This window comes from Diabrotica virgifera, chromosome 9, assembly GCF_917563875.1.
Source record: "Diabrotica virgifera virgifera chromosome 9, PGI_DIABVI_V3a".
Classification (NCBI taxonomy): Eukaryota; Metazoa; Arthropoda; class Insecta; order Coleoptera; family Chrysomelidae; genus Diabrotica; species Diabrotica virgifera.
The window spans coordinates 159,429,531-159,439,678 of NC_065451.1; positions in this window are offsets into that span (position 1 = coordinate 159,429,531).

The window sequence follows — 10,148 nt, forward strand, 5'->3', positions numbered from 1 at the left end:
CTTTTATTTTCAGCCCTGTAACTTATTAAAATAAACATTATAGAAGTTTTCAGGGACTTTCAGCCCTCGGTAATAATGTAGTCTTTCATTCTGAGTTTAAATTTTTCAAAAATATTTATTAATTTTCTCAGGATTTGAAAAAAATGAATACAATTAAAACACATTGAGAATTTTGACATGCGTCAAAATTGTGCATTAACTCAATGTAAAATTCTGAACTGTTGAATTCCAGCTTCCCTAATAATTATTGTACATCAAAAGACATTAGAAACTATTTGTAGAGGATTGAAATCTGTATTGGAAATAACTGTTAAAATTGGTCTACGTAATTAAACATATTCCAAAATTTTGTAAAAATGTAATACATTTTAGTTTTCAGCCCAAACTTAGGCCACACACAATGCAATAATGTTCACATTTTTTTTTTTTTTTTTTTATTTAAATTAAAGTGTCTCGGCAACTAATGGCCATTGACACTGGTACAAAAGTTTACAATATTATTTACTTACAATAATTACAGTTTGTTTTTGCACAAGTTACAACTTAATATTACAATTACACTAAATAGTAAAGGTGACAATCTTTTAGGAAACAAATTATGGCACTGTACATGTTTGTAGAACCGAGTAGGTCACTTAAATTGTTTTGAAAGTTGTAGTGGACTCTTTGAACATTATACTGGCCACAGCTGGACTGTTAATGGCTCATCACAATGTTCACAACGAGGACGATTTTCAGAGGACATCAGATATCCATGTGTAAGACGAGTGTGACCTATTCTGAGCCTTCTGATAATAGTACTGTCTTTTCTGCTCATTTGGGGCATGGTGATGGAGGTAACAGTTCGTTGGATTGTGCGTAGTTTTGTATTTTGCATGCTCCAGTGTGTTTGCCAGGTGCTTAATACATTGTTCTTGATTTTAGCCTTTAGATCTTGGTGAAGTTGCATGTTTTCTAGATTTTCAAGAGAGCAGGCCTGTTTTGCTGCTTGATCAGCGCTCTCATTTCCATTGATACCAACATGGGATGGTATCCAGATGATGGTTACTGAAATACCATTTTTTGACTGTTGTTGGCAGATGTTGTGGATGCTCTGTACAATGGGATGTAAGGAGTATATATTTTTGATAGAACCAATCGCAGCGAGAGAATCGGAACATATCGCTAATGATTTCTCGTTAGTGGTTGGCAACTCTAATGCCTTAAGTATTCCGTACAGTTCAGCTGTGTGTATACTGCATCTGGGAGAAAGTCGATATGATGCTACTGTTGTATTTGAGTTGGTAACGGCACAACCGACGGCATGTTCTTCTTTGGAGGCATCTGTGTAAAGAATCTTGTCATAGTACTGTGTATGTATAAGTTCTTGAAATTTCTGTACCAAGAGAGTTCTGGGCGTTTCTTCTTTTTTGTATCGATTTAAGCTGGTAACGACAGTAGGTAGCTTTTTGGTCCACGGAGGAATACTGGACGTAGTGACAGGAGTTGTGAGTGTTAGATCTGTATCTTTTAGCATAGTTTTTAAAATTTGTGAGAAAGAATGTGATCCAGGTTGAGTATTATCTGGAACAGGGTGGGGGGTATTGATTAGTTGAATGACTGGATTTTTCGGATTAGCAGATACTCTAGAGAAGTAAGATAGTAGTAAGCGTTGACGTCTTATAAAAAGTGGAGGTTCTGAAGATTCGATATAGAGACTTTCAGAAGGACTTGATTTAAATGCTCCAAGGCTAATGCGTAAGGAAGTGTTGTGAATTGTATTCAGGCTTTTAAGCTGAGTGTCGGACGCTGATATGTAGAGAATGCTTCCGTAATCCAACCTAGAGCGGATCAAGGTTCTGTAAATTCTTAAGAGGACTTCCTCTTCTGCACCCCATTGATGGTGAGCCAAAGTTTTTAAGATATTGATTCTATTGAGGCAGTTTGTTCTTGTTTTCTGTATCTGATCTCTCCATGTAAGTCTTTTATCGAATATTACTCCTAATAATTTGTGTTTATCAACCACTTGAAGAGGAGATCCATTTAGGTGAAGTATAGGAGGGTGAGTGTGATGTCTTCTAGTGAAGTGTATGACTTTGGATTTTCTAGATGAAAATTTGACTCCAATTTTGGCAGACCAGTTTAAAAAGTTGTTAAGAGTATTTTGCAGTAAAGAGCATATGCTTCTTATAACTTTACCTTGGCAGTAAAGAACGAGGTCATCAGCGTATATAGAGTATTTTACGGGAGGGAGAACGAAGAGCCTATATCGTTAATGCTAAGAAGGAAAAGTGTGGGGCTCAGAACTGAGCCTTGAGGAACTCCATTTTGTGAGATATAAGTTGAAGATGTTTCCCGTTTGCAACCACTTTGAATGATCTCTCTTGTAAGAAATTGTTTATAAAGGAGAGAATGTTACCCGTTAAATTGAGTTTCTCAAGCTGTTTGATGAGAGCAGCTCTGTTTATTGTATCGAAGGCACATTCTATATCTAAGACAACTGCGATGACGTCCTTCTTGTTTGCCATAGCTTCGGTTATTTCTGATTGTAGTAGTACCAGGTTATCCATCGTACTTCGATTGGGTCTGAATCCTGATTGCGCTACATCTATCAGATTGTGTTCTTCAAGAAACCAAAGCAAACGTTTATTTACCATCTTTTCTAGTAGTTTGCACATTGTGCATGTTAGTGAAATTGGTCTGTAGGCGTTAGGAGCGTTAGAGGATAAGTCATTTTTTCTTATCGGTATGGTAAGCGACTGCCGCCAGAGACTCGGAAAATTTTGGCTGAACCATATCTTATTGAAGAGCGCGAGCAGCTTCGAGAGGGTGGCTGTATGTAGATGTTTGAGAAAAATAGATGGGATCTCATCAGGACCTGCAGAAGAGTTTTTCATTGATGATATTGCCAAATTTAGCTCTTCTTCTGTGAAGGCAAGGTTTATTGGATTGGTTTGGATAGGGATAGGTGGCGAGTGGTTTGTGGGGTACGGAACGGAGAGTTCAGACTTAGTTTTGTTTTGAAAGTATTTGGCTAGAGTTTCTGTTATTTGGTTATCATTTATAATGATGTTATCTCCGTCTGTTATTGCGGGTATTTTTCGATATGTGTTTAGTCCTCTCATTTGTTTGATTTTGGTCCACATTTGGGCGGGAGGGGTATCTGAAGTTATGCTGTTTACAAATTTTTTCCATGATTCTTTTTTGCTTTCCTTCAGAACTCGTTTGGATCTTGCACGCATTTTCTTAAAATAAATAAGATCTTCAGTGCTACGGGTTTTGCGATATCTATTAAGAGCCTTCTTGTATTCTTTTGTTGCTAGTTTGCAGGAGTCATTCCACCACGGGACAGTCTTTCTTGAGGAATTAATAGTGTATTTGCCTATGCACTGGTCAGCTGCAGTTAGGATACAATTTTTAAATTGCTCTACGGCATCGTCGATGTTTTCCCTGAAAATTTCTTGGTTTGAAAGGTCCTCAACAGTATCGCTGAATAAACTCCAATTTCCACCGGTAATTTTCCATTTGGTTTTGACTTCTGCAGTTTCTGTGATATGACTTGAGATAAGGATAGGGTAGTGATTGCTATCGTATAAGCTATCTAGTGTTTTCCACTGAAGCAAAGGAGCAGTTCCAGGATCGCAAAAACTTAGGTCTATGGAGGAAGATGTTCCAGACTGGATGTGGAAATATGTAGAGCTCCCTGTATTCAAGAGGTTGATGTTGGAGTTACTTATAATATCTTCTATAAGTTTTCCTCTCCCAAAAGTGCGCTGGGAGCCCCATGTTGTGCTGTGGGCGTTGAAGTCTCCAACTAAGATGAAGGGGTTTGGGAGTTGTTTTATGAGATCTTTTAGTTCTGTACTGAATAGGTTATAGTTTGGAGGAATATATATAGAACAAATTGTTATTTTGTTGGGACACCATGCGGTTATTGCAATCGCCTCTAAGCTTGTGTGTAGGTCAAACTCTTGATGAAAGATATCGTTAGAAACAAAAATAGATGAGCCTCCACTTGCTCGTAGGTGTGTTGGTCTTAAAAAGTTGTAACTGGTGTAGTGTTTTAGATAAGGGTTGTGAGCTTTGGTGAAATTGGTTTCTTGGAGACAAATAAAATTGGGCGAACAGTCCGATATAAGTTTTTGTAAGTATTCTAGTCTGGGATAAAACCCATCACAATTCCATTGAATTAGTCTTAACATAATGTTAGTATTAATAAGAGCTGATTTGAGAGGATTGGGATGATTCTGAACTATCAGAATTATAGTTGTCTTCGGTATGATCGGAGGAAAGCTTTGGATTGGACAAATTTTCGGGGTCTTCTGGATCAGTGTTCAAGGCCTTTCTCAGTTTTTTGGTTAGACGGGTTAACCTACTTTTCGTAGACCTCTCCTGACAAGCTGGGTGCAATGCTTGAATGTTAGCAATTAGCCCTGGAACATTTTCTGTAAACTTAAGAGCTTCAGCGTAGGGGTTACTACATCCAAAAGTGTTTTCAATAAAGGCTATCAAGTTTTCTGGGGGAATAACAAGTGATTCTGAGGTTTTCGTAAAGGCTTCTTTGATAGAGTCTTTTGTTAAATCACAAAGGTAACGATCTGAGGCTGAACTTGTTCTGGGTTTCTTTTTTGGTTTCTTAATATCATTACTAGGGGGAGGCATGATGTTATCCTCGGACAGATTTGTGACGGATGTGTTATCGGGAATATCGGTCTGCTCACTAGTACTTTCGACTTCAGAGTGGCCACGTTTGTATGCGGGCGTTTTTGAGGGTGTAGCATTGTTTAGTTCTGAAGTGGGGATATGTGGTGGTATTTCGGGTTCTGTAGGAGATTGTAGTGGTGTGGGATCTGTTGCGTGGGTTGGTATGTACGACTGAGTCTGGGGTGTTATATGATTGGGTGGAGGATTGGGGCAGTTTGAGGCAATGTGCCCTGACATCTTGCATATGAAGCATTCCATTTTGTCTGAGGACAAAAATATTCCGTTTTCAATTCCTTTGAATGTGATGACTAATGAAGTTTGCAGATTGAAATTGTCATCAGAGGTATAAACATAGACTTGCCTTCTAAAGCTCATGATGTGCGAGTATTCATCACCGGGGATGCCTGCTCTTAGAAATGAGACGGGGGAGGCCAGTTGGAGCCCAAGATCTTTTATGGCATTTTCTGCAAGGTCGTGTGGGATACATGGAGATAAATTGGATATTATTATCCTTTTTGTGGGAGAGACTAGTTTGCGGACATTCATGATAGAGTTTCCTACTGTTAACATAGGATGGGACTTTAAAAGTTTGTCGACGAGTTCTGAGTTTGATAAATAGATACATATTCTGTTATTAGATATCCTAGATGCAAATAAGATTTGTTTGGGACCAATAGCGTCACCTACTGCCTTGACATAATCGAACAATTTTAGACTTTCATCGGCATGTAATACTATGGCTTGTTCTCGCTTCGGGAAGGTTGATCTCGGAATTTTTTTCGTTGCGTTTGCATATGAGGAAGTTGGTGTAGAAGTTTGTTGAATATTTTGTGACATCTTGAAATTTGAACTGTAAGGAGACTAATTTGGTTGTCGCTACCCTTGTAGTCAAAAGTAGACGAACAGTTTAATTATTTGTTGGTATTAGTTAGGTTTTATATATTTTCTCTTCCGAAAATACATATTTGGTAGGCCTACGCCACTGGAAGCAGGCCAAGTTTTTGAATAATTCACCAATTTGCTAATTAACTGTTCGATTCAAAAAACAACATGCAATTAGGCTTATCAATATGTACGATAAAGTCTGGTCTTACTTGTAATTTGTTAATTTCACAAAAACACTATAAATACTACCAAAACACTAAGCGATGTTACCTCGTTGAAGTACACACTCTGAATGTTCACATTTTTGAACTGTCAATATTTTTATTTTATCATCTATTGTTTAAAAACAATACAGTTGATAAGATACCCTCAGTTGCGGAGAAAGGATTAATAATAAAGATTTTTTTATTCAGTCAATGGTGTGAGCACTGTCAGTTAAATAGTAACGTGTGGCCTTACTTTTACACGCATACCTATTGTGGCAAATGTATCATATTTTTCAAAATTTTGGAATGCATTTAAATCGCAGAACAATTTTAACTTTTGATTTTAATACAGATTTTAATTCTCTACAAGAATTCTCTCATGACTTTAGATGTAAAATAATTAGGGAAGCAGGAATTCAACAATTCAGAATTTTACATTGAGTTTCCTATGGCCCTTTTACGATTCACCACCCGGTATAAGATAAAATGTGTACCATTTGTTAAATTATTTCATAATAACACAAATAATACACATATATACACAATAACACACATTCAATGATCGAAAATCATTTAAAAATATGGGAATGTAAACTCTTGTGACGTAAAGTCAAAAATATAAGTCTCCCCACCACCGTCGGACAAGACAACCGTAATAAAGTCTAATAACCGTGGGTTGTTCCACACTTGAAACATTTGTACACATCATCACTCTGTCTATTACTACTGCGTCCCATTGATTTCTTGTTACTATATCTTACAAAATTCACTTCCATGTCATTTCTTATTTCTTTTACTTGAATTGAACTTATTTCAGCAGCTCTGCAATACTCTTCTGCCTTTTTTAATGTTAGATTAGTTTCACGAAGAAATCTTGTCCCCAAAGTTGCAAGGAGACGCAAGGGTTTTTATGTCGGTGATGTAATGGTCAAAACTCTCACCTTCTTGCTGCACTCACATGAAAAACTTGTATATATCTTAAGTCCAACAACTTTAGTAAATATTTTTTGGTCTTCATTTGACAACTTAAATGTCTGGAACTTTTTCTGGGCTTCTTCACCGGCATGGTTGGCTAATATTGCCACTTTGGTTTCATCATCTTTTTGGCTTAGACCGGTCGCCTTCAAATAAATGTCCAAGCTTCTTAAAAAGTTATCCAGATTCACGTGGACGTTCCGGTTGAACACCAGGTTTTTCGGCGGCTTGAAGTTTCCCTCTATATTAAAATTAAGATTTTTATCTATCTGAATTTTTAATAACCTGACACCATGTCTTACGTTTGATATTGTCGAACTAATTATACTTTTTATTATTTTAAAGTTTTACTTGAAGTCACATGTTACATGTTATATATATATATATTTTTTTATTGTTTGTTTACTGTGCAATCAGTCAAAAAAACAGACCATAAACACATTTGTTGAAATTTACAATGGCACGAAGAGAAATATTTCAATAAATATTTACTCTACATGAGTATTACAATTACGTTTACAATTAGTGTTTCTTAAGTGAAGAATGGTAAATCTAATGGGAATTTTTGCTTAAGGCGTCTAATTTGTTGACTATTGTCCAATAAATTTAGGGCTAACACATTTGGGTGGTTTTCTAGTCGCTGTAAATATTTATCACTGTGTGACACTATCACTTCACTTACAGTTGGCACTTGAAGGTCTTGTAGGATGTCTTTGTTGCTTACAAACCACGGCGCATCAGTTATTGCTCGTAACACCTTGTTTTGAAATCGGTCCATGATTGCTAGATTGGATTTTGAAGCAGTGCCCCACAACTGTATTCCGTACGTCCAAATTGGCTTGAGTATGGCATTGTATGCTAGTAATTTATTTCTCAACGACAACTGGGATTTTCTTCCGAGCAACCAATAGTATTTTCTATAATATATGGTATCAAGATGTTTTCTTTTTTTCCATATATGAGTTTTCCAAGTGAGTCTCTTGTCCATATGTAGGCCTAAGTATTTTACAGTATCTACCGTTGGAAGGGGAGCATTGTTGAGTGATATTTGGGGAGAATCGCTATGACATTTAGTGAATACTATGTGGCTTGATTTGGATTCGTTCAGTTGTATCTTCCAGTTCTTAGTCCATTTCTGGACTTTATTTAGGTTTTCTTGGAGTTGGTCTGCTGCAACAACGGGATCTGAATGTACCGCCATTATTGCGGTATCGTCTGCAAACGTGGCTGTATATACTTTATTGTACGTAGGCAAATCGGAGGTAAATAGTAGATACAAAATCGGCCCAAGAACGCTACCTTGAGGAACGCCTGCGTTTATGAGATGTAGACCGGTTATCTCGTCTTCATATTTTACCTGGAAATATCTTTCTATTAGGTATGAGTATAGTATGTCATACATGTTCTAGTGTAGGTCCCTTTTTAGTTTATAGAGTAATCCCTGATGCCACACCTTGTCAAAAGCTTGACTCACATCGATGAATGCAGTTGAGCAATATTGCTTACTTTCAAAAGAGTCTTGGATTAATTCTACCAGTCGACGGATCTGTTCAATTGTTGAATGTTTGACTCTAAATCCAAATTGGTGTATCGCTAGAAGTTCTTTTTCTGCAATAATTTTCATTAGTCTCTTAGCTAGTAATTTTTCCATAATTTTCGACATGACAGGCAGTAGACTTATTGGTCGGTATGAAGTTGTTTCGTGTTGAGGTTTACCAGGTTTAGGGATTAGTATTATTTCCGCTACCTTCCATTGCGCAGGAAAATATTTGAGTCTTATGACGGCGTTAGTAAGGTAGGTTAACATAAGTATTCCTTTTCACGGTAGTTCTTTCATAATTTTTCCAGTGATTAGGTCGTGTCCTGTAGCTTTTTTAGGGTCTAGCTCTGTTTTGATAATGCACCGTACCTCATTTGGTGTAATATGTTGTATTTGCTCATCTGATGGTATTTGTGCATCAAGAAACGCTATAAATTCGTCATCTGTATCTTGTCTTGTTGAGAGAGGTTTGAAAACTGTTTCAATATGGGTAACGAAAATTTCTGCTTTCTCTTTATTTGTTTTTGCCCAACTTCCATCAGGTTTCCTGATCGGTGGAATATGATCTTTGGGTTGCTTTAATTTTTTAGTTGCTTTCCATAAGCTGTAATTTGTATCCTTTGTTGACATTAGGTTTTCGACATAGTTTTGGAAGCTCTCATTTTTAATGCTTGATAGGTAGTCTTTTAAACGTTTCGCTGCCCTGTTATAGTTGGTTTTATCTGCATGCAGGGTGTCTTGTGTTTTGCCAGATCTTTCTTAAGTGGCGCTTTTCTTTAATCTTTTCCCTTATACTAGGAGGACAGTGACTTCTGTTTTGGGTTCTGACCAATGGTGGAGTTGATTCCCACGAGGCATACTGTATTAATTTTGTAAATTGTTTTACTTGATTTTCCAATTCTTGGTGTGTTTTAAGGATATATTGAGGTTTACTTCATTTTCTAATATTTCTCTAAATAGATTCCAGTTGGTAGTTTGATTGTAGAGAATGAGTGGTTTTAGTTTTTCTTGGACATTTGTATGAATCGTAGCTATTATTGGTGTATGATTTGAGGCAATATCATAGTTAGGTTCGATGGTTAGATAATTGTTGGAGAATCCTTTGGTCACAAAGAAGTCAAAGCAATCTGGGTATTTCTGAGGGTCTGTACGCCAGTAGGTTGGTGTAAAGGTGGACAGATGATTTAGGTGTAGTTCTTGAATGACTTGATGCAGTATTCTTCCTCTTCCTGGAGCTGTTAGACGAGATCCCCAGCTAGTGTGTTTAGCGTTATAGTCGCCTCCTGCTAGGAATCTGTTGCCGTTATTTCTAAATAATTCTGTAAACATTTCTTTATTTGCTCGATAGTTTGGTGGGCAATACACCGCTGTTATTGTATTTGGTCCATTCCAATCCTCTATTACTACGCTGGTTGCCTGTATGTCATTTTTTTCTACTCTATTAAGGAGATAGTGTTTAAGTCCATTTCGAATTAACACTGCCGCCCCAGCTCTGGCTAATCGATCTACATCGGGATGGGCATGGTAAACTACAAAGTTTGGAATTTTGAAACTAGTTTTTGAGGTAAGGTGTGTTTCAGAGACTAACAGTATGTCAATTTTGTTAGTTACTATGGTTATATATTGAGGTTATCTTATGTGTGTAGTTACATGAAGTTGGCTATGGTAGTTGTCATATGCTTAGAACATAAATTAGTTCTGACGTCATATGAGACATAACCAATTGACAGAGTGGACAGCTACACATACCTTGGTACCAACATAAACAGTCAATGGGACCACTCTAGTGAAATAAAACAACGCATAGGAAAAGCGAGATCAGCCAGCGTTCATAATGATGAAGTTTCGTTTCAGAAGTC